General features: G+C 36.6%; 1 long non-coding RNA gene across 1 annotated transcript in view; it reads left to right on the plus strand.

The window, feature by feature from the left end:
• The window catches only part of LOC113245427 (uncharacterized), a 427039-nt gene that overhangs the window by 62595 nt on the left and 339553 nt on the right, over positions 1 to 24891 (plus strand). Inside the window, exons 2-3 of the long non-coding RNA XR_008958273.1 lie at positions 9404 to 9581; positions 9814 to 10023. This is a non-coding gene — a long non-coding RNA (uncharacterized LOC113245427). The remainder of the gene's footprint in view (positions 1 to 9403; positions 9582 to 9813; positions 10024 to 24891) is intronic.

Below are 24891 nucleotides of genomic sequence, written 5' to 3' on the forward strand. Positions count from 1 at the left end.
AAAGGGAGGAGCTGCAAGTGAAGTTTTAAATTGGACTGGATTTCTTTAACATAGTCATTTTAAAACTGTGGGAGCCTCCAGAATGTTGTTAAGTGTTGGAGTTGTACTCTGAATTAAGGCTGTTTAGAATGGATGATATTACATATACTTCAAAAATATACGTAATAACCATGGCTTACCTGGATAGCTTGGCATCCTCTTCAAATACACAGAAAGGTTTATGAGATGATGTTGTCAGGAACTAAGTAGCATCTTTAAAATCCTTCATTATATTGTGTGCATGGGATGAAATTGAGAAAATATGGGCTAGCAAAATGTTAACCTCCTCATTTCTTCTGATTATTCCTTTTGCTACAGTAGGTATCTTGGCATCTGACCTGCTAGCATGAAGATCTCTGATTCCAAGCCAAGTACTTCACTTTTGTGTGAGAAATTCTGACTGATGGGGTCAATCAAACAGTCAGTATTTAACAAATGCCTTCTGTGGTAAATGCCGTAGAAATTAAGAGTATATAAAAATGGTTCTTACTTTCAAGGAGGTTACAATCTGGATAAACATATACTCATCAAAGATGGGTGAGTGTATGACAAGTGCCAAGGGAACGGAAGTGACAGCAGAAGTACTGTTGGAATTGAGATTGCCCAGAAACCTTCTTAAAGTGGTAATCAGATCAGAAAAAGTGAGGCTTGAATAGTGTGGTGAAGAATGGGTAAGAATAAAGTGTACAGAGACAGAGGCTTCTATATGAGCAAATGGGCAGAGATCAGGGTGATTTGGAAGTCACGTTCGATGGTACTGAGTCCCCCCCAAACAAATTCTGCGTTAGCCAACTTTTCTTTGCAAGTATTGGAAACCTCACTCAAACGGACTTAAAAATAAGGGACATTTATTTATTGGCTTATGTAACTAAAGAGAACTAGAGGTAAAATGGGCTGCAGGGGTGCATTAATTAGGGCTGTAGCTACATTTTTCTGTGACCTTCATAGGCCTCTCTTTATCTTCACCTTGGTGTTCTTGCTAGTTGCAAGATGATTCCTCAAGTGTATGAGTTATCTATTGCTGCAAAACAAATTACCTCAAAACTTATGGATTAAGCCATAAATGTTTATTCTCTCATAGTTTCTGTGTGACAGGAATCTGGGCATGGCTTAGCAGAGGGGCTCTCTCTCAGAGTCTCTCACAGGGTAGCAATCAAGGTGTCAGCCAGGCTGTGGTCGTCTGAGGCTTCACTGGGGCTGGAAAATCTACTGCCAAGTTCACTCATATGCTGTTAGGTAGAGGCTTCAATTCCTTATCGTATGGGGCTATGTATGGGTTTCTTATGAAATAGCAATTGGCTTCCCCGAGAGCAAGTGATGAGAGAGAGAGAGGGAAAGGGATAAAGAGAGGGAAAAGGGGGAGAGAGAACCCAGTATGTTGTAACATAATCTCAGAAGTGACATACCATCACTTCTTCCCTATTCTCTTCGTCATACAGACCAACTTGGGGACACTGCGAGAGGGGTATTATACAAAAATGTGAATATCAGGAGGCTGGAATCATTGGGGGCCATCTTCAAGTCTGATTACCACATGTAGCCTATATGACTCCTTGTTCATATCCAGGAGAAGAGAATTGCCTCTTTTAGTTAATGAAAAAAGTTCTCAGACTTACTCGGATTGCACCATCCTTAAGTCAATGACAGTGGCCAGGAGAATAACAGCAACTGAATGGCTTAGGTTTGGGTTATGCCAATGTTTGTTTCAAGGGGGACAGAATAACAATGACTGGCTTAGACAAATTAGAGTCTACCTGTAGCAGGAGTTGTGGTTTGCTGCCACTCAAACAGCCTGGTTGCTCTACAGAAAGGAGTGGGTGATGTTTGGGAGTCATCCACAGAGTCTGCTACAGTCTTTCTCTGGCTACTCAGCCGCCATACATATCTTCCCCCCTACTCATACGCTGTTACATGCATTTACAACCTCTGTCTAAAGAGAAACAATCCAAAGTCCAAATCAAGTTCCAAGTCCAGTATCTCTGGGGGTTGTCCTTTCCTCTCTATCGGGTGTGGATACCATTCTTCACAGTCATGATCTAAGGGGTCCACTTATAACAGCCAATATGGAATTGTGGAGGAAGAGCAGAATAATTTCAGTAAAACTCCCACTGGAAAAAGAGAGGCTAGAATACAATACATAGCTTTCCCTGGTCCACAGCACACATCATAACCCACTGGACAGGAAGAGTAAGCTCCTTGCCCTGGTTGGAAGAGAGAGTCTGTGTAGGGAGGGCAGGAATTGAGGTCCCAGGCACTAATTGCTGCCAGATTGTTGAGGGCCTTTTAGAACTTTAGCCTGTAGGCAATGGAGAAAGAAAGAGAATCATTGAGGACTTTTGAGTAAGGTACTGAAATGATCAAAATTGCTTTCGTAAAATTAATTTGGAGGCATTAGGCAGTATAAATTCACAAATCTCCTTAAACTAATGCCCTGGGGACAAGTTTCCTCACATAAACTGAAGGTGATGCTTGAAAAAGAAATGCTAACAGATTCCACAGTAAAAGTCCATGTATAACCCAGGTTCGTCTTTTTCCAAATAGAAATTATAAGTTGTTTCTAGGCACCTATGTGAAACAAACAGGGTGGCTCACATTGTGTCACTTCCCTGGCATTAATTCCAAATTAAAGTGAATGAGCTTTTAAGGCTCTTCTGAAAAGGTTTGTAATAGAAGGTAGACTTGGTAGGTAGAGAGTCACTGGGACTAAGTTTAACTTGAAAATGTAAGAAAAAAATGAGTAGGGGAGGCTTTTTAGATAGCAATAACCCTTCACTTACCTATGCATGGTAGAGGAAATAATAAAAATCATTGTTTAAATTATTTTACTACTGTAAGTTCTATGCAAGTTGGCTGGTTAGAAGTCTGTGTAGGTTGTGAAGCACTTGTGTTTTAAAGAACCAAGCTGGGGGTAAGAGAAGCCAGGAGCCTGCAGCACCACCCACCATTGCGAGGGGTCTTTACTTGTTCAGGGTATGCAGAAATATCCTCTTCATAGTGAGAAAGCTTATGAGATTTCTCCTCAGATGTCCTGGAGGGAATCCAAGAGGGGAAGTGGTGAAAAAATTGATTATTCCTATTTGAAATTTCAGATATTAGGATTGGAATTGTATTTTGACTTATTCCTGAGACACGTATGATAGAACCCCTTTCCCAATCCCAACACACACACACACACACACACACACACACACACAAAGTTGTTATTTCTCTAGTCTACAGACTTGAGTGAGTATGAGTGAGTGAAATGTATAAAAGAAAACATTTTTTGAGGTAGGAATAGATTCATCATTGACTTTCCCTGCCAAATTCAGAATTAGATAGTGGAAAAATTCTATTTATTTTGAGTTTGTGAATCTGCCAGCAAACTGTTGGGAAAAATAAAGACAAGCCAGATGAGGACTTGGGTTATGGAATGAACCATAGATGACATATGACTGAACTTTTTAAGAGAAGAATATAGTTTTTCCTACTTTTATTTCCCAGTTTTAGTTTAGTGTCTTTAATGACTTTGATTTGCAGCAGGCTTTTCTATTGTACTGAACTATAGCAGCAAAATGGAAAACAGCATATTGCAGTGTTGAAATTGACCTTAAGGGTTGGGAAACTGAAAATATCAAGTTTCCATAGTAACACTAATTTAGTCAGATCACACATGTTGTTTCTGAGCCATTAGTTTACTCTTATGATGTTAAAAGAACATAATATTTACTCTGTAATATGGTTAAGTTAATGTTACAATGCAAAGCAATTTCATATTTTCTCTATGTACATTTTATTATGGTAGGCTTGGCATTTGATTGCTTGTACTATTTTAGAAAACGTGAAAATATTCTAAAGGTTTTTTAAAAAGTTTCTGAAAATAATAAAACAGGATATCATGAACATATCCCACTTAGAAAAATGGTAAGACAAAGATGAACTGGATTTTGAAAGTTTGCACCAGTATTTTTTGCTGAATTCCTGAGAATTTGTTTGGTCTTCCAATTGAACAGCTTTTACGTGATCTGATTTTAATTCTCACAGTTATCACATTCTCTATGGTATATCCTTGACATCTACTAGGAATTTGTCCCAAGTCCTTTTAGAATTCCCAAATCCATGAACACTGCTATAGCTCTGTGCGTTGGCTGATTTTGTGGGCCTATTATTCCACAAAGAAGTCTTTTCCTCCACAGCTTTATGAGAGTTACTACAATGATAATGATCTAGTGAAGGTCAGAGCTTCCTTCTCAGTGGGCCCTCTTCTCGGGCACACACCAAGCTCATCTTTAGGACTGGCCCTCATATATTGGTCTCCTACTGTGTGTGGTTCAGATTTGTTTCTCAATAAAATGACAAAATGCTATGTGTCATATCTTTAAGGTCACTCATGATTGAGGGTATTTACAAAAAAAAAAAAATTGGTCTGTAGTTTTATCTTCTGCAGATATTCATGAATACTAGTGTTTATGCTACCCAAATTTCCATACAGTTTACTTAAATTAAAAAAAAAAAACAAGTAAATTCAATGAAAAGTGACAGTCATGCTTTTTGGTAGAAATTGTGAATATGGATACAATTCACTTGGTTGACTGGATTGTTCACTTCTTGCCTGAGTCTAAGCAGTGCTGAGAAATTTAATTCAATTCAAGAAGTATTTACTGAATGCCAATTATGCTGGCATTGTGTTAGGTACTGGGGATATATTGATAAATAATGTATGGTAGTAGCAGTAATAGCAGTAGTATGGTAGTAATAAGTTTCACAGTGGGTAACAGTGCCTGGCATTTGATAATCACTAGATACACTTCAGCTATTATTACTATTATTATCATTATTTGCATTTCATGTGCAGTGCTTACATTACTTCATTTAATTCTTACAACAACCCTGTTGAAGAAGTTGGCATTACCTTCATTTTTATAGCCCCAAAACCTGGGCATCTGGGAACTAAGTAACTTGCCTGAGATCACCAATATGGTGACTGGTAGAATCAGAATTCACACCCAGAGTATGCTTGACTGCCAAGCCAGTGTTCAAATATATTACTCTACGTAGCCTGTCCCTGGCTTAAAGAAGCTCTCACCTAGTTTTTCCAGGAAGCCCTGTCCAATAACTAGCTTAGATTCTTCAAAGTTTCCAGAGGAGGTCTTCTGGGGCTATATTCCAGTAACTTATTCCCCTAAAGTCAGTTAGAAAAAAAAGTCTAACACAAGTGTCATGTATTGCACTTGAAATTTGTTTCTTCCTTAGTATAAAGAAGAAAATGTATCTACTCATGTTGCAACCTGAAGTCTATACATTCTAGTGTTTTATTGCATGTACTTAGAGACTTCATTGTTCAATGGGGGAGAAGCACAAATTATATTATGAAATCTTTGTTTTTCTGGATTTCTCTTTAATGTTAAAAAGCTCAGTTAAGGAACTGAATCTTTTGTTGCCTATTTGGATACTCTTTCTGCCCTTGATTTTGATCGTGTTTCAACATTATTTTCCAGGGTCTTCTGACTGCCTTCTCATGGGTTAGGTTCTCACCTTGTAGTTTTTAAATGTTCTCAGAATTCACACCACATGATGGGCATAAGAGGTCATGAGAGGGTGGGAAGAGGGTCAATAAATAACGTGAAGGCAAAGCTATGAACATTTAGGGCCAAGTTTGTGCAAAACTTATCTTGTGTAGAAATAGCTTTTCTGTGGTTAAAAAAAAAAGACTATTGGGGCGCCTGGGTGGCTCAGTCGGTTGGGCGTCTGCCTTCAGCTCAGGGCGTGATCCTGGCGTTATGGGATCGAGCCCCACATCGGGCTCCTCCGCTGGGAGCCTGCTTCTTCCTCTCCCACTCCCCCTGCTTGTGTTCCCTCGCTTGCTGGCTGTCTCTCTCTCTGTTAAATAAATAAACAAAATCTTAAAAAAAAAAAGACTATTATTTTTGGGGAACCATGACAGAATTTTAGATGCCAAGGCACCACGCAAAGGAGTTTAAGAAGCCTGAGAGGTAGAAAACAATGCAGAATGAAGGTAGGGTAACTGTTGTGTTGTGCTTCTACTATAGTCTTATATGCCCTTCAGGGTCAATGACATTGTAGAAAACCAACCTGTTTCTCCCAAGAGGAGAAATTGTTCAGCATTTCCTCTTTTTTCTTGTCCAGTGACTCTTAAAAGTTAATGTTTTTAAACTCTAGATTAAGGGATTGGGCTTATAAGCAATATGTACTCAGAATTGAAGTTCTCTGTGAAAGATGGGTGAATACCTAAAAAACTGACATCTTTCTTGAAGGAAAAGTAGTTTTTATTTTAAAGGAAGAAAATTCCAGTGCACACCAAGTATGACACAAGGCTGATACCCACCCAATGGCCAGATATATTTTCCTGAGGGATTTTGTTGTGTTTATTCCTCTAGCATTTTTTCATTCCTGACTTTTGGGGTGGCCCTTCTGTGAAGAGTTTCCTCATCCCAGCTGTTATGATGTTTAATATAGAGTTGCCAACTTCTGATCTGGCGGTTCCAAGACACAGGGTGAGGAAAACAAAGCTTTCCAGTATTTTGAATCCTATCCCCCACCCGCACTGGAATTAGTGCTTTCATCTCTGGTCAATCCTGAATTGTTTTCAACCCTAGCTTCATCTCTGTTCTCCCCCGGAATAGCAGAACAATTACTAATGGTAAAGATCCATGTCCATGTCCAGAGTTCAAATTACTTATGCCTCACACAAACCTCAATTTATTTCTCTTTTCCTTTTTTATTCCTTTCCTTCCCTCCACCCAAGTAAATTAGGTGGTTTTCTTTTGGGGGAAATATTTACTTTAAAGAGCTGTTTTTTTTTTCAAGATAAAAATTAGATTCTGGTTTTTAAATGAAGTAGAGTGTAATTTTTTCTTGGGAAAAACAGGGTAATCATCTGGTTTTGATCCTAATGTTAGTCCATGGGATGGCTTGACATTTCCAATAAAAGAAGTCATGGCATTTCGTTTTAGAAATATACAAGGATGGCTACTCTCTGCTTCCTCCTGCCCTTTAGCCTGAATTATTTAATGTTCAGGTAGAATGGTCCTGACTGGTTCTGTGTTTTATGCCTGGCCTGCTGCAGGATTAGGCAGATAAGGAATTTGGAGTAAGCAGGAAAAGGCAGAAATGCAGAAAGAAAGGCACAGAAATACGAAGAAAACAGCCCATTGTACCAAGTGTGGAAAGGCATAAATCTTATAGTACCGTAACCTGTTGCTTTCTTCTGGCACGTTCAACATGTTATTATACTGTGAATACTTCTGGCAATGGAAAGTATTTGGGAGATCAAATGGTGAAGTAGGAAAATATGGTTCTTTGGTTCTCCTACTATCCCCAAGTGTCTGGTACAACACGGCTTTTCCCACATGGCTTTGTTTAGGGACCCCACCCTCAGAGCCCTCACAAATTTGCCATTAAGCAGTATCCCATGCTCTGGATCCTTTCCTCATCGTTACCAACCACAGGAAGGATGGGATATCCATTGACCTGAAATAATTGGATCTGCTTCCCTTATGCACACCTGTTCCCAGCCATGTACAGCTAGATAGCTGGTTGAAAAATTTTAGCATCAATATAACATTTTACACTTTTACAATAGGAATCTTTTAGAATTAATATCTTATCCCCAAAGAAACTCTGCTAATATAACAAATTAGTGGAAATTTCAGATGATGTCAGGATAATTGGACAGGTGTCTGGGAGCAGGCAGGCCTTCTAGGGTTTTATAGGCCCTAATTCATATGGTCAAAGCTGCCTTGGAATCCTTACTTGTTTTCTATGGAGAAAAGTCCCTCTTACTTCCATAAAAAGGTCTTAATGCAAGCTTAAAAAAAAAATCCAAATTTGTAATGAAGGAAGAGTGGGTCCTTATTTTAAAGACGTTTTGACCATTGTTTATTGTTTGTTTGCTTTTTAAAAAATTTTTAAATCGAAATTCAATTAGCCAGCCTCTAGAATATCACTAGTTTCTGATGTAGTGTTCAACAGTCCATTAGTTGCATACCAAAAAATACAAAGAAAATGCTGTCCCCAATATTTCCTAGCAGGCTGGATGAGGAAAACCCAGATTCCTGTGCCATTTTCACTGTATTATTCTTGGACTTTTGTACGCTTGACAACTCTTGTTCACATTTCTTCTCTTTTTCCTCTTTCTGCCTCATCTGTATTACTTACACTTTGTTTCCATATATGAAAAAATATTCCTTTCAAACAGTTGACATTCCTATAAAGTTTGTTGTTGTTGTTTTAAAGAATGAACATGGCTGCTGAATGAATGTTGTTTTAAAGAAAAGTAGGAATCTACTTTTAGCAGAAAGGAGAATATTTAGGAAATCCAAGTCATATTATTATTGGTATTGACATTATACTTGACTCTTCCCTCAAATATCAAATGTGGTGGAAACCTTTTATGAATGCTTGTGTTGAGTGAATTTGGATATCTCATTTACTGATAAGGATTCGGAATTTTTGTTTATGAAGATATACTTTGTACATCATTTATCTGAATTTGTATAATACTTAACTTTTGCAGAATTCAAGAAAATAATTCCTTCCTGTTTAAACATTCAAATGTGCTTCTTCAATTTTATAACAATACAAGGCATAATTATTTTGTTTAGTATTAAGGTGCTACATTGGGCAAAATATTAAACTATTTTTGGTTTGTTTACTCATTTTCAGTTGTCAAAATAAGTATAATTGGAAACAGCTGCCTTGTGATTATTTTTGACAACTCTTCACATTCAGATCTAACATGGATAACTTTAAGAAAATGAGGCTTATCTAATTATGATTTTTCCTAGAGTATATATTCAGATTGCTGTTCTGCAAATTAGAAGATAATTAAAAACAGAAACTGATCATTTAAAACTAGTACCACAGTTTTATAGAACGACATTTTCCATGGCTTTCTCATTTTTGTATAAATTGATTAGCTTCATTTGGCTATTTTATACATATCAATGTTTTACTATTCTCTGGGATGATTAAAATGTAGTAAAAGATTAATGAAGTGTTTCTCTAATCTACCCTTTTATTCCTGTCTTCAAGCTGTACTTAAACTTCTTTTTATTTCCAGAACAGCTTACTAATATGATTTAATATTAGTAAGAGATTTAGACATTTTCAATATTTTCATAAATTTTGTGATTAAATAAATACATTTATTTTAATAGTTCCTCAGATTAATTTATCTCACTCTAAATGAACTCTTGATTAAATTTAGAAATTAGGAAGCTATTGGAAATATTTTTTAAATACCAGCTTATTATAAAATCTTATACTGTTAGGTAACTTTTTATTCTAAATTTATTCCTATAGTGCTTATAATTTACTTTAGGAATTTAAAAAGGAAATATTGTGTGCCTTTTTTCTCTCCTAGACCAGAGAGTTTGGCAAAGACCAGAATAAGGATAATCAAAGACACCTACCATGTATCTGAAAGTATGGGAACTGCTTATTTTACTGTTCATGCTAGGATTCCATTCCTATGCGCGCATTACAAAACTCACAAAGAAGGAGTTGGGCTCCAGAAAACTTTGATTTTACATGGCAATATGGTAAGGCATAAAGAACACTGGACTATGGGTTGACAGTCCTATGTTCCAAACTTCACTTTTCATTAAGCCATTTCTCTAAGGCCTCATATTTCCCCTCCAAACATACTGATGAGGGTGGGTTGGATAACTTTCCCGTTTTTGGTATTTTGGGATATTTGGAATGCAATCTACAACTGACTCCCTCTCATGTTTCCTACACTGTCCATCTCAAGCATTTTGCATTTTCCTCAAGGTCTACACTTTATCACAGACACATTCATTGACTACAGATGACTGTAATTCTGAGAGCAACATGAAAAGCACCTCATGGACCACAGTAAAAACCAAACCAAAGCAACAACAGGCTGACTAACGTGAGGCCCTGAGTAATGAATTCAGCCTGAGTCCTTACTGAGAAGTCCCTGATGAAAAAATATTCATTCCCGACTTCTGCTATCTACAGGTAGGTGGCGATCCTTGCCCATGTGGTAAACTTGTGAGGAAATGTCTGCTTTTCCCCACCATAAACAGATTTATTGTTACCTTTGTAACCTCGCATTTCCCCCCCCTAAATAGCTGCTGTATTCTTTATTTGGGGAATCAGTTCTATTACTGACTGGACTCCATTATAAGGCATTAAAAGTAAAAATATTTTCTTTTTTAAAAGATCTACTCTTTTAGCAACTTTCAATTATGCAATATAGTATTATTAACGGTAGTCATCATGCTGTAAATTACATCTCTCATTACTTATTTATTTTATAACTGAAAGTTTGTTCCTTTTGACTTCCTTCCCTCATTTCTCCCCACTGCTGTTCCCCCTTTCCCACCTCTTCCTTGCCTCTGGTAACAAGCAATCTGTTTTCTGTATCTATGAGCTGGGTTGTTGTTGTTGTTGTTTTTAAAAGTTTTTAAATGAGATCATGCTGTATTTGTCTTTCTATGACTTAATAAGTGACTTATTTAACTTAGAGTAATGCCTTCAAGGTCCATCCTTGTTGTCACAAATGGCAAGATTTTATTCTTTCTTATTTGTTTTGTTTCTTAAATTCCACATATAAGTGGGGTCATATGATATTTGTCTTTCTCTGACTGACTTATTTCACTTAGCATTATACTCTCTAGCTCCATTCCTCTCATTGCAAATGGCAAGATTCCATCCTTTTTCATGGCTGAATAATATTCCATGTATACATATACCACATCTTTACCCATTCATCTATTGATGGACACTTGGGCTGCTTCCATAATTTGGCTGTTGTAAATAATGCTGCAATATACATAGGGGTGCATATATCCTTTTGAATTAGTGTTGTTACAGTATTCTTTGGGTAAACATCCAGCAGTGCGATTCTTGAATTGTAAGGTAGTTCTGTTTTTAATTTTTTGAGGAATGTCCATACTGTCTTTCACAGCAGCTGCACCAGTTTGCATTTCCACCAACAGTGCACAAAGGTTCCCTTTTCTCTACATCCTCGCCAACACTTGTTGTTTCTTGTGTTTTTGATTATAGGCATTCTGACAGGGGTGAGGTGATATCTCATTGTGGTTTTGATTTGGACAACCCTGATGATGAGTGATGTTGAACATCTTTTCATGTGTCTGTTGACCATTTGGATGTCTTCTTTGAAGAAATGTTTGTTCATTGACACTGAATATTTTTAAAATATGATATTGGTCATTGGAATTTCCTCTTTTGTGAAGTGCTGGCTCAAATCTTTTCACCATTTTTACTCCTGTGTACTTTTACTTTTCCTTGTTATTTGTAGCAGTTTCTTATATTCTGGATACTAGTTCTGTATTAGTTATATGCATGGCAAATATCTTTTCCTACATTTACGATGAATTTCCATTCTTTCTATACTGTTGTTTATAAGTAATTCTTAATTTAAATTTATCACTCATTTTTTCTATTACGAGTACTTTTTGTGCTTGTTTAGAAAAATCCTTCTCTAGTCCAAGGTCAAGAAGAATCATCCCTACTGTATGGTGACTAACATAATATAATAAAAAAAATATTATTATAAAAAAAGAATCATCCCATGTTTTCTAAAATTCACTGGATTTGAGTTTTGTGTATGATATAAAAGAGGAGTCCAATTAAATTTCTCTCATTATCCTAGTATCTTCTTTCAGAAAGTCAATTTCATCCTCACTGCTCTTCAGTGCCATCTCTGTCACAAGTCAAATGTCACACGAACCTATTTCTGTGATGTTTCTCAGCTCTCTTGCTCTATTATTCTTCTACTTTACTGTCCCTGCGGCAACACCATACTTTCCTGATTACTATAGGTTTGTAATAAGTCTTGTTGTCTACTAGAATGAATTTTCCTCTTGGTTCTTTCTCTTAAAAAGTGCTGTTATGAGCTGAATTGTGTCCTCTCCACAAAAGATATGTTGATGTCTCTAAAACCTCAGAATGTGACTTTATTTGGACATAGGGTGATTGTAGTGGTAATTAGTTAAGATGAGGTCATATTGGACTAGGGTGAGCCCTCATTCTAATATGACTGGTGTTCTTATAAGATGATAGCCATATAAAGACAGACACAGGGAGAATGCTATGTGACCGTGAAGGCAGAGATTGGAGTCAGGCAGCTGCAAACCAAGGAAAGCCTAAGATTGTCAGGAAACCACCGGAAGACAGAAAAGGCAAGGAAGGATTCTCTGTAGAGGTTTCAAAGAACACATCAACCTGGTAACACCTTGATTTTGGAATTCTAGCCACTTGAACTATGAGACAATAAATTTGTTATTTTAAGCCATCCAGTGTGTGGTACTTTGTTATATATAGCATCCCTAGGAAACTAATACAGTGCCTTGATTGCTTTTGGACTTTTGCATGTCAATATAAATTTTAGAAGTAGTTTGTCAGGTTCCATAAAAACTTGTGATTTTGATAAGATTGCATAAATCTATAAATAAATTTGGGGAGAAGTTACATATTTTTACTACTGAGTGTTCCTTGAATATGGTATTCTTCTCCATTACCTTGTTTGCCTTCAATGTCTCTGAACAAAGTTTTATGATTTTCTTTATAAAAGTGTTGGAAATATTTTATTGGATTTATTCTTAAGTAATTGGTAATGTTTAATACTATTGTAAATGATATCTTTTGTAAACTTAAATTTTCTAACTATTTGTTGCTGGTGTAAAGAAGAAATAGAGGTTTTGGACATTATTATTCAGTGACTTTGCTAAACCTTTTTGTTCTAAATTTTAAGTTAATTTGGATTTTAAAAAAATATTTTATTTATTTATTTGTCAGAGAGAGAGAGAGAGCATGAGCAGGGGAAGGTGTAGAGGGAGAGGGAGAAACAGGTTCCCTGCTGAGCAAGGAGCCCAACACAAGACTGGATCCCAGGACCCTGAGATCATGACCTGAGCTGAAGGCAGTCACTTAACCAACTGAGCCACCCAGGTGTCCCAAGTTTATTTGGATTTCATATAGAAATTATTATCATCTGTAAATAATGACAGGTATTTTTCCCCCTCTACTTTAGTTTCTTATTTTTAATTTTTTAAAATTTCTTCACAAATGAGCCCTCCCTTACAATGTTGATTAGAAACAGTGATAGCCAGGCTTCCTTGTCCTGTTCCTGATTTCCAATGGGAAAATTTCAGCATTTAAATTAAGTATGATATTTGCTGTATGTTTTGCAAATATCCTTTATCAGATTAAAGAAATTTCCTCCTGCTCCTTGTTTGCTAAGAGTTTTATTTGGTTCAGTCATAAATGGATGCTAAATCTTATTAAGTGCTTTCATCTGCATCTATTGAGATGATCATGTAATTTTTCTCTAATTTGTTAACATGGTGAATTACATTACTTAATTTTTGAATATTAAACCAACCATGAATTTCTGGGATAAATACACATTAATCATGATCTATTATTACTTTTATATGTTGCTAGATTAGTTTGCTAATATTCTATTAGAATTTTTGCATCTCTATGCTCATAAGTGACTTTGGTCTGTAATATTTTCTTCTTTTCTTTTTTTCTCAGTTAAAATTTTTGAAATTAATATACATCAGTTTTTAGAGAAATTGAGCAGAAAGTAGAGTTACCATACGTCTCCCCACCCACCCACAACTTTCCCTATTATTAGTATCTTACATTAGTGTGATACACATTTATTACAATTGTTGAACCAATATTGACACAGCATTTTTTTGGTAATAATCTTTTCTTTTATTGTCATTGTCAAGTTTTGGTATCAAAATTATGCTAGATGCATTAAAGAAATTGAGCAATATTTCTTATTTTTCTATTATCTGGAAGAGTTTATATACAATGGAAATTGTTTATTCTTTGTAAGTTTGTGAGAACTTAAGAGTAGAGTCATCTAGGCCTGGGCAGGCTTTTTTTTTTTTTTAACTGATTTAATGTCTTTAATGGTCATAGGACTTTAGAGTTTTGCTTTTTAAATTTTTTTTAAAAAAAGATTTATTTATTTATGTATGTATGTATGTATGTATGTATTTATGAAAGAAAGAGAGAGAGAGAGAGAGCTTGCGCATGTATGTGCGTGTCCACAGGTGGGCAAGGGGAGGGGCAGAGAGAGAGAGAGAGAGAGAATACCAAGCAGATTCTTTGCTGAGTGTGGAGCCCAGTGCAGGGCTGGATCCCACTACCCAGAGATCATGACTTGAGTTGAAACCAAGAGTCAGATGCTTAATGGATTGAACCACTCAGGTGCCCCTCTATTGCTTTTTATTGCTTTTGATGCCAGTTTGATATATTGTATTTTTCTAGGATTTTTTTCTGCTTCATTTAAATTTTTCAAATTTATTGGCAAAAGTTGTCAATAATATGCTCTTATTATTTGTTTGTGTGTGCAGAATCAGGAGTGGTGTTCTCTTTTTTACTTCAGATATTTGTTATTTGTTCTTTTTTTCCTGATTAATATCATCAAAGTTTTGTCAATTTTGTTAGTCTTTTCAAAGGAGAAACTTTTAGCTTTGTTGGTTCTTCTTCATTAGCTGTCTTCTATCTTTATTATTTCTTTCCTACTACTCTCTTTAATTTTATTTTGCTTCTTTTTGTCTAATCTCTTGAGATAAATACCTTGCTTATTAATTTTCAGTCACTATTTTCTAATATATTCAGTTTATATATTTCCTTCTAAGTGCTGTCATAGCTGCATCTTAAAGTTCTAATATTCAGGTTTTTAAATTATAACTCAGTTCAAATTATTTTCTAATTTCTCTCATTATTTATTTTTGACCATTTGACCCATTTTATAAATCTCAAATGGAGATTTTTGGAAATTATCTTCCCACATTGTATAGGGGTCAGAAAATATTATCTGTATGATTTCAATCCTTTGAATTGACTCAGCATATTGTCGATTTTTTGTAAATGTTTCTGTGTACTTGATAAGAATGTGCGTTCTACAGTTGTTAGAGTCAGTGTGTTATGTATGTTTATTAGATCAGTTTGTTAATTGTGTTGTTCAAGTATTTTGTCCCTATTTTTTTGCTTGTTTTATTGTTTACTGAGATCTTTTGACATAATTATGGATTTATTTGTCCTTGTAGTTCAGCTTTTGGTTTACCTATTTTGTAGTCATGTTATCAGGTGCATATAATTCTAAAATTATATCTTCCTGGTAAATTGAAATTTTTATCATTATGAAATCTCTTTATTTCTAATTTTTTAAAAGGTTTTATTTATTCACTTGAGAGAGAGAGAGAGCACAAGCAGGGGCAGGGGCCGAGGGAGAGGAAGAAGCAGACTCCCTGCTGAGTAGGAAGCCTGACATGGGGCTCAATCCTGAGACTCTGGGATCATGACCTGAGCCAAAGGCAGACACTTAATGGACTGAGCCATCCAGGCACCCCAAACCTCTTTATTTCTAGTACCTTTTCCCTTGAAGTTGATTTTGTGTTATATTTACATATATACACACCAATTTTACTTTGATTATTATTTGCATTATTTCTATCCTTTTATTTTCAACTTTTTAATGTCCTTTTATTTTTTATTATTTTTAAAGAAGTTTTATTTATTTATTTTAGAGAGAGAGTGAGTGAGAGAGCAAGAAATGGGGAGGGGTGGAGGGAGAGGGAGAGAGAGAATCTCCAGCAGATTCCCTGCTGAGCATGGAGCCTGATGTGGAGCTTGATCTCATGACCCTGAGATCATGACCTGAGCCAAATCAAGAGTTGGATACCTAACTGACTGAGCCACCCAGGCACCCCTTCAATGCCTTTTTCTTTCTTTTCTTTTTTTTTTTTTTTTTTTGAACACTTAACACTTTATTAAGAAATCCCTTGGTAAGAAACCTAAGAAAAACATAATGAGATTAGGAGCTTATGTGACTACCTTGGGTTCACTACAAACTCACTTTTATAACAAGTTACATAAATCCTAATTAAGTATTAATTCAATTATCGGAATTCCTTGACAAAGAAACTTTAGAAAACTAGTAACATGAAAATTCAGCAGCACTGTAATGGTCAAAGTTAATCTACAGGGAGTAAAAGTTTAAGAAATAGTTTTCACACTATGAAAATACATGAATTATTACTTTTGAATCTTACCCAAATTCTAAGTGTTTATGTAATGGTTGGTAAATTTTAATAGATGGCATGCTATAGAACTGAACAGGATGCCTGGTATAGACCTTGAGACACAAGTGACAGCTCTGTGTGATGGTGTGTATAAAGACGCCTTATATGTTTTTATGTATTTGCTGACTGGAAAGGATTCTGAAGCCAAGATCGGTAATTATCATCTCAACACATCTTAAAGTATTATTTTCCAACTTTTAAAATATTTTCAGAAAATTATAATCTTTGGCATATATGTTTATATATCTACCTCATTTACATACACGTATGCCATCACATATAATATATGTATATACATAAATGGATACACATACATGATGTTATGCAGTAGACAGCTTTTGTGTTTTCAGTGTCCCTTTAAAATCCAGATTGAAAATCTTTGTTTCTTAAACTGGAACATTTAGTCTGTTTGTATTAAATGTAGCTACTGATGTATTTTATTTAATTCTATCATTTTATTTATTTATTTTTTAAATCTGACAAACCCCATCTATCTCCTTATTTGTTTCTCTCCGAATGACTGAGTATATTTTTAAAAATCATTTTTCCGTTTATTATCTTGGTCGTTATATACTCCAGTTTTATTCATTTAGTCACTGACTTGAACATTACAATAATTTACTTACCAAAGTCCAAAGTTAATACAACTTTGCCCCTCTTTCAGGTAGTACAAGTAATTTAGTATTACACTGCCCCTGTACCCAGCTTTATTTTTTCCTCCATTTTGACTTTCTGAGTTATTTCAACTTTATTACTCCACAGAAATGGAGAAGGCAATTTAGGAAAACATAATAAATTTAATATTGTTTGCTACAATCTTACAACAATTTTAACTAGAAATTCTAAATTTACTTACGTGTGTCTTCTTCTGAGTTTCAGAACTGCTAGGGACGCTTTTCAGTCAGCATATGTAAATTCTTAGGTTTAGACTTCTAGATTTTAAATAAGTCATGCATTCTAAAGGTGGATTTTTTACTTTAGCATTTTTATTGCATTGGAACAGTTCCAGGCCAAATACAGCCACTTTATCCCATATAGCACTTGGTGGGCATGTTTGATCTGAAGACCTCTGTATTTCTTCTATTTTGGAAAAGTTTATGCCATGTCCTCAACACTCTTTTTGTGACTCTCCCATTAGACATATGTTGGAGACTTCCAACTGAATCTCTATAGTTTTGAACTGCTTTTTCAAAATTATGTTTTACTTCTTTATCTCACTTTCGTAGGTTCTGCATTAATTTCCCAGTACACTTCTATTTTATTAATTCTTTCACCACTATCTATCTCACCTATTAAATTTGCTAAAAAGTTAAACTCTAATTTTTATTTCCAGGACTTCTAACTGGTTTTTAAAAAATGCTTGTTCTCCTTTCATTTCGCAACTTATTGATTTTTTTCCATAAAAGTGTTACTACTTTATCTCTTTGAGTATCCTAAAGTCATGTTAAAATTCCTTTGTATTTTCATTTTTTGCTTCTTAGTTTTCCTCATGTGTTATAAACTTTGATTTGTAGATTCATCTTGAGGGCAAATATTTTTTCCCTTTGTCTTTCTTTATTCACTCCTCTACTTTGTCACAGTTGTCTGTACATAGCCTCTGTTGTCCCCTGTTCAGAATCAGGTGGTAGGGACAACTCACTGGTGGTTTGGGAATATAGCACAGATTCACTTGCTTAGCCAGAGGCAGCTCAGCCCATGTCCTAACTGCGAAGCTATCTGCTTTGTCTCAAGAACATGGGCACAGAGCTTTATACAAGCTGTAGCCCCAGGCAGCTCTCAGGTACAGCTCTTTCCAGCCTCCTTTCCATTCCAGTCTGTTATTTCAAGCAGTGGGACTGGCTCTGGTCTTCTGCTTCAGATAGGGCACTTTTAGTCTCCATCGTCATTAAAAATATAAGCTCCTGGCTGCCTTTGCCTGCTGCATGCACCTGGTTTATTGCATTCTGTTAGGAGTTTCTTCTTTTGGAATGTAAGTTCCATAAGAGCAGGGACTTTGTTTTGTTCCCTATAGGGTCCTGTGACTTAAATTGAATGTCTATTATATAGTAGGTGCTGAATTAAAGCTTGTTAAATGAATGAATGAATGAATGAATGAACAAATGAATGTTTGGTTACTGAACCACAGAGATGTTTGTCTCTTTTTAAGCTTGGCTACATTTTTTAAGATTTCTGCTTTTTACATTTTAATCTTCCAATGCTTATTTGGGGTGGAGCGTGAGCGGCTCAAAGCATGAATTTTCAACATCTTGATCTGAAGTTGTGGCCAAGTATATATGTTAATACAGTTAGTCCTTTGCCTATTAGGGATGAATAGTGTGTGCTACAGTTATTAGTACTTATATCTCACACAGCCAAATGCTTTAAAGTTTTAAGAATTTGAGCTCCACAAACTCAAACTAATTTCCTAAGCACATCTTGATTTAATTTTCCTCCATGCTCTAATGGTGGATAGCATTAAAAATTTCACATTATATTTAGTTTGATGGAAACCTGCCAAAAATAGTCATTGAACACAGCTTGTCTAATTAGCCCTTTTCCACATGATTGTAATTGTGAAAGTGGTGGAAAGTTCTGCAGAATATGATATGCCCAAAGAATTAATTAGAAACATGCCACCAAGGAGGATTTGGCATATGTATTAGTTTTCTCTTGCTGCTGTAACAAATTGCCACAAATGTAGCAGCTTAAAACAATATCCATTTGTTCTCTCATAGGTCTGTAGAACAGAAGTCTGCAATGGCATGGCTGGATTCACCACTTAGGGTCCTGAAAAGCCAAAATCGAGGTGTTTGTAGGGCTGCGTTCCATTCTGGAAGCTAGTGGGAAGACTTCCATATCTAACCTGCATTAATTATGCCTTTTTATTTTCTGTGTTTCTGATGCTTTGACATCTGAGACCTTGTTGACCCTGGAGAGACTGCCCCTCTTGGGCTAGCTAATTTCTAGAGATGGTAAATGACTTACCTGGAAGTGTGCCTTTCATAAGCAAATTAACCAGGCCAGAGCCCTTACCCCACCACCTTCTCCATTGCGCTGTCACACTCAGGGCCAGTATTTCCTGCTCTAATAATCACAGGTCCAGGTACTAGGCAACTGGGACAGCCCCTGAGCCTCAGAACCTGTTGAAATTATTCAAACTAGCCTATCCTAAACTTGCCTACCTTGCTTTGCTCATTCCTTCCATGGAAACCACAATAAAGACAATTGCCCACATTTTCCCCTCCCCCTCAGCTTTTGACTGACCCTAGCACTTCCCTGTGTGGCCTTGGGTGGTATGCCTGCCTATTCCTTTTGGAACTGTGAATAACAAACTATCTTTTTAATGGCAGTAGCCTCCTGATTGCTTGGCCTCACCATATCTGTTTTATTTATTTTTAAAGATTTTATTTATTTATTTGTCAGAGAGAGAGAGCACAAGTAGGGGAAGCAGCACGCAGAGGGAGAAGCAGGCTCCCAGCTGAGCAGGAAGCCTGTGTGGGACTCAATCCCAGGACCCCTGAGATCATGACTTGAGCGGAAGGCAGGCAGATGCCTAAACGACTGAGCCACATAGGCATCCCTAAAACCTATGTTTTAAAACACAAGCTTATTCAGGTTGTGGGCAGTGTCCAGTTCTTTTTCATGCCTTCCACAGGGCCCCTCCACCTTCAAGCCAGCACATCAAATCCTTCTCATGCTTTGACTTCCTCTTCCACTGTATCTTTCTGACTTCCTCTTATCCTGTTAAGGGCTCCTGTGATTACACTGGGTCTACATTAATAATCCAGAATGATTTCCTTACTTTAAGGTTAGGTGATTAGTGATCTTGATTACATCTGCAACACCCTTTTATCATGCAGTGTAACATATCAATACCACAGGAGCAATACCAGGGGGCAAATATCATGGAGGCCAAAATTCTGTCTACCATAGTGTTTTAGAAGTTAAATAAGAAAAATACTGGTTTCAAAATTTGCATTGGGAAGACATCAGAACTTGTAATATGTTCTTACTTGTTCACATTGCAGACTGTAGTCTCTGAGTTTATTTGTTTAAAATTTCTATGACTGAAATAGCTTTAAATAATAGTATGATTGAAAGAATTACACTATAAAGACTTACTCAGGTATGAGTCTCGTTTTGCTCCTATCATGCATAAGGCCAAGATTCCATGACATTCAGACTGTGCTCTATTTGAAATTCCTTATATTTCTGTAAGGGAGATCTTAGATGTTTCTGTATCCCTTCATGCACATTCGCTCTCACAAGACACCTTAATACTTACTGTATTTTTCCATCATAGGATCTTTATATAGGTTTTGTCTATTTTCTTATATACTCATTGGGGAAAAAGTTCTAAGGCACAATGACATGTTGAAAGTTTAAAAGATCTGACTTACTCTTTCTTTCTTTATTATATTATGTTAGTCACCGTACAGTACATCCCCAGTTTTTGATGTAAAGTTCCATGATTCATTACTTGCACATAACACCCAGTGCACCATGCAATACGTGCCCTTCTTAATACCCATCACCAGCCTATACAAACAGTTAACAATGCCTTATCCTCTGCAATTAATACAGGACCAAATAATACAAATGTAAAAATCTCAGAGGCAAATATTTTCCAAAATCACTTTACTCCAATATCCACGGGCTCCTTGAGATAGTCAGACGTATGTTCCTCTAGCCTTGTCAGTGCTCCTCCTCACTTTCTCTAACCCTGTTGTACACAAGCCTTCTGTTTTTCCTTTTCTCTTCATTTTTTTTCTTATGTCTACTTCTTGCTTTCCCCTTTCTTCTCCTATTTTCTACTTTTTCCTAAGGTGCATGTTCTGATCCTGCTTTATGGATTTCATCCCTATATGATTTCATCACTCACTTTATCTTAGTTTTCCACTTTCTTTGCATTGCTCTCTTACCTATTTCTTTTCATTGTGTTTTTCCAGCAAACATTGTTGTCTTACATCTTCCGTTCCTTAAACACAGCATTTCCTTTCAAAACACAATAATGCAATCAATTGTTTGGGAAATAGTACCCATTGAAGTCTATTGCTGGGTGAGGAAAGAGAAATAAAATTAATGAAAAATAATTAGCAACGTGACCCTGGATTTACACATAGGGTCTTCCTCACCCATAGTGATTAATCCCATTTTCTCAAGTTTAAGCTTTAATTTTCTAACTTGAGAATATTACAGGTTAGAATAACATGATGAGGACAGGGGTGCCTGGGTGGCTCAGTCGTTATGCGTCTGCCTTTGGCTCAGGGCCTGTTCCCAGGGTCCTGGAATCGAACCCTGCATCGGGCTCCCTGCTCCTCTGGGAGCCTGCTTCTTCCTCTCCCACTCCCCCTGCTTGTGTTCCCTCTCTCACTGGCTGTCTCTCTCTCTGTCAAATAAATAAATAAAATCTTAAAAAAAAAAAAAAGAATAACATGATGAGGACAGGTAACCACTTGAAGGTTAAGCGTTTTTCAATTTCTTGCCAAAGCAGGAGGGCATGGCAGTCTTATGAGTTGGCTCAGGTTCAGAGACATGCTTCTCATGTTTTTCATGCCTTTATAAAAGAAGTTCAGAGTTGCTCCAGCTCTAACATCTCATATGCCAAGAGTTCTGAATTTATCCCTGTAGGGTACACTGTGGTTAGTACACTATGTGCTTAATGAGTCTCCGGGGATAAAGCTTGACTCTGAACTCCCTCAAATATGAACTGTCATTATTTTCCCAATGTAAGTAGATTTACCATAGCTTTGCCATTTGCTTAGTATGTTGCTATGCTGCAGTTTTAACTCCTGAAAGATTGGTGGAGTTTTTGTTTGGTTGTGGTCATTTTAACAAAATCAGATTTGGCCTTTGCAAAATCATTTTGCTTTTAAGAAGTCAGACCAGGTCTTTGAAAATCCTTCGGACCTTTCGTGAGGCTTTTAAGAAAAATATTTTGTGAGAGTCAGGTCCAGTTGTTTTTTCCTTCTTTTTTTTAACAACTGCCACTATCATGGGAAATCTGGGCAGATGAATCAATTCCCTCTGTTTCAGAGTTAAAGCAATGCAATACATAATGCAAATGGTAGCATTTTGCCTGTGTTAGAATCTTTCTACCATTTTATCCTGCTACAAATATAAAAACAAATAAAAAATACATTGTTTCCCACTTAACCAAGTGACTCTGGTCACTTCTCTTTGTCACTTGGCTATTCAGAGTGTAATCTCTTTTTCAGTTGTAGAAATGGGATTTTTTTCTTTGTGTACTTAATGATAATCAGGTGGGACATTTGCTGCGATACGATGAGGCTTCTATAATTGTGGTGCTTGAGAGATGCTTTTCTGTGAGAATTATGGAATACCATACTGTCTACAGAAAGCTAAGGATCAAGATCAATAACTTGAGGCAGGATTTATACTAGATTTTCCTGCTTTCATAGTCTGAAATTTATAGTACACTGGGGCACTGATAATTTTATATATCTACGCGCGCGTGCGCGCACACACACACACACACACAATGTATATATAAGTATTTGTACATTTTTTCCCGCAGTGTCAAAAGAAATAGAATGTAAAATGTAGTAGGAAGGATTTAAGCTCAAAATAATTTCTTAAATACTGAAATTGTTAAGGGATTTAGCATTGACTGAGAGTCTACTATGTATCTACACTTTACACATATCCTTTTATTTAATTCTCCTAACTACCACATGAGGGAGGTATTATACTCCTCATTTTACAGATAAAATGGAGACTCAGAGAATTAAAAGTATTTAAGGTGACTGAGATTCGGGAAGCCAGGATTCAATACCAGGTCTGTCTTTCTCCAAGTTCATGTTCTTTTCAGTACAAAAAGAGCTAGGACAGTTTTTGAGTTTTTTCCCCCCTGAAAGTTTTCATATTCTTATTCCCAGGATCATCTAATTGAGATCTGAAGGTGAAAATAATGGACAGAGAACTCTCCTCAGTGTCAGGAGATCTGGGTTCTAGGGCTATCTCTGGTTTCCACATCTGAAAGTAGACATAGAACTGTTGGCTTTGCTTGGACTTTGTCAGTTGTAAAGCACTGTTCACAGGCAAGGTGCTATTCATGAATAAGAAAATGTCATCCCTGGTTTTCTTGTGGTATAGAAAGCACACAACTTAGGGTTTTCCCACTACCACTCACTTCACTTAATCTTCTACTCTTGGTCAGAGTGGTTACCATTAGAATACACAACGGCTGAGGGCGCCTGGGTGGCTCAGTTGTTAGGTGTCTGCCTTTGACTCAGGGTGTGATCCCAGGGTCCTGGGATCGAGCCCCACACTGGGCTCCCTGCTCCGCTGGGAGCCTGCTTCTTCCTCTCCCACTCCCCCTACTTGTGTTCCCTCTCTTGCTGGCTGTCTCTCTCCGTCAAATAAGTAAATAAAATCTTTAACAACAACAACAACAACAACAACAACAACAACAACAACAACAAAGGATATACAACTGCTTGAATGAAGAAGACATGGATAGTCAGGCTAACTCATGTCTGCTGCCTTGCTTACAGTGTCACAGAACTAGTAGAACAAGAAAAAGAATATAAATGGATCCTGTCTTGTGGCAAAAAAGCAAAAAACTTAATAATTTTTTGATTCGATCCAGGATCACAGGTCTTTGCTAGTCAGATCCTAATGAAGTGATCTGGCTCAGACTACTTTTGGCCAGGCAAGGTTACTTTCCTACTTTCTGGGTAAAGCAACAGAGGCTGAGAGGTTATGCAGGTTGCCCTAAGTCACAGAGGCGTCCTTCTGAGAGGAAAGAGACAGTAGAACCACCTCTGAGTACAATGATCTTCCTCCCGCAAAACACCAAAGCAAGTCTTGGTTTTGGAGATGTTTCTTTTCTATGGGAGCTCTTAGTTTTTCATTCCACAGCCAGGGATTGATCTCTCTCCTCACTTTCTAAATCAACCATTGAGTTCGATCTAAAATGATAACTAATACTCTCTGAAGTAAAAGGATCTTATGTAATAGTTCCCTCTAACAGATGCTAAAACATTCACGTTGCATCTGCTGGCTCCTGATCTCCACATCTTGATCATCCAACGTCTGGATAAATCCTCTGGTTTCAGAACCAGGGTGTTCAGCACCTTTTGACAAAACTTCCTTCAGTAGCCTCTATTTTCCACTTCAGGTGTTTAGAGCCTCCTATCTTATTTGTCATTCAATAAACTAAAATGTGAAAAAAAATGACCAGTCTCTGATTATACTTGGTGTATGTATTTCTATGCACCTCTCCAACACTTACTGTAGCTCTCTGCTGGAACGGTCCTCATTACTGCACGTGCTCTACAGCTACTTGTTAGGGAAGCTGTGGAAAGGATCCATGCATCAGATGAAGTCTTGGTTGAGTTTTTGGCCTCTCTCAATCCTGTGAAGCTATGATTTTGTAATAGCAACATTGGGTAGTTGAGAGAAATAGATAACCACTTGCTGGTAATAGTGATCAATGTAGTTAGCTGTTTTATTGATTTATTTTTTGTTAAAAAATTTTAAAACTTTTAATTCCACTATAGTTAACATATAGTGCTAGATTAGTTTCAGGTATACAATATGGTGATTCAACATTTCTATATATTACTCGGTGCTCATCGAAGTAAGTATACTCTTAATCCCTTTCACCTATTTCACCTATCCTCCCATCTACCTCCTCTCTGGTAACTATTAGTTTATCCTCTATAGTTAAGAGTCTGTTTTTTGGTTTGCCTCAGTTTTTTCTTTGTTCATTTGTTTTGTTTCTTAACTTCCACATATGAGTGAAATC

Source organism: Ursus arctos, unplaced genomic scaffold (assembly GCF_023065955.2).
Source record: "Ursus arctos isolate Adak ecotype North America unplaced genomic scaffold, UrsArc2.0 scaffold_8, whole genome shotgun sequence".
NCBI classification, from domain to species: Eukaryota; Metazoa; Chordata; class Mammalia; order Carnivora; family Ursidae; genus Ursus; species Ursus arctos.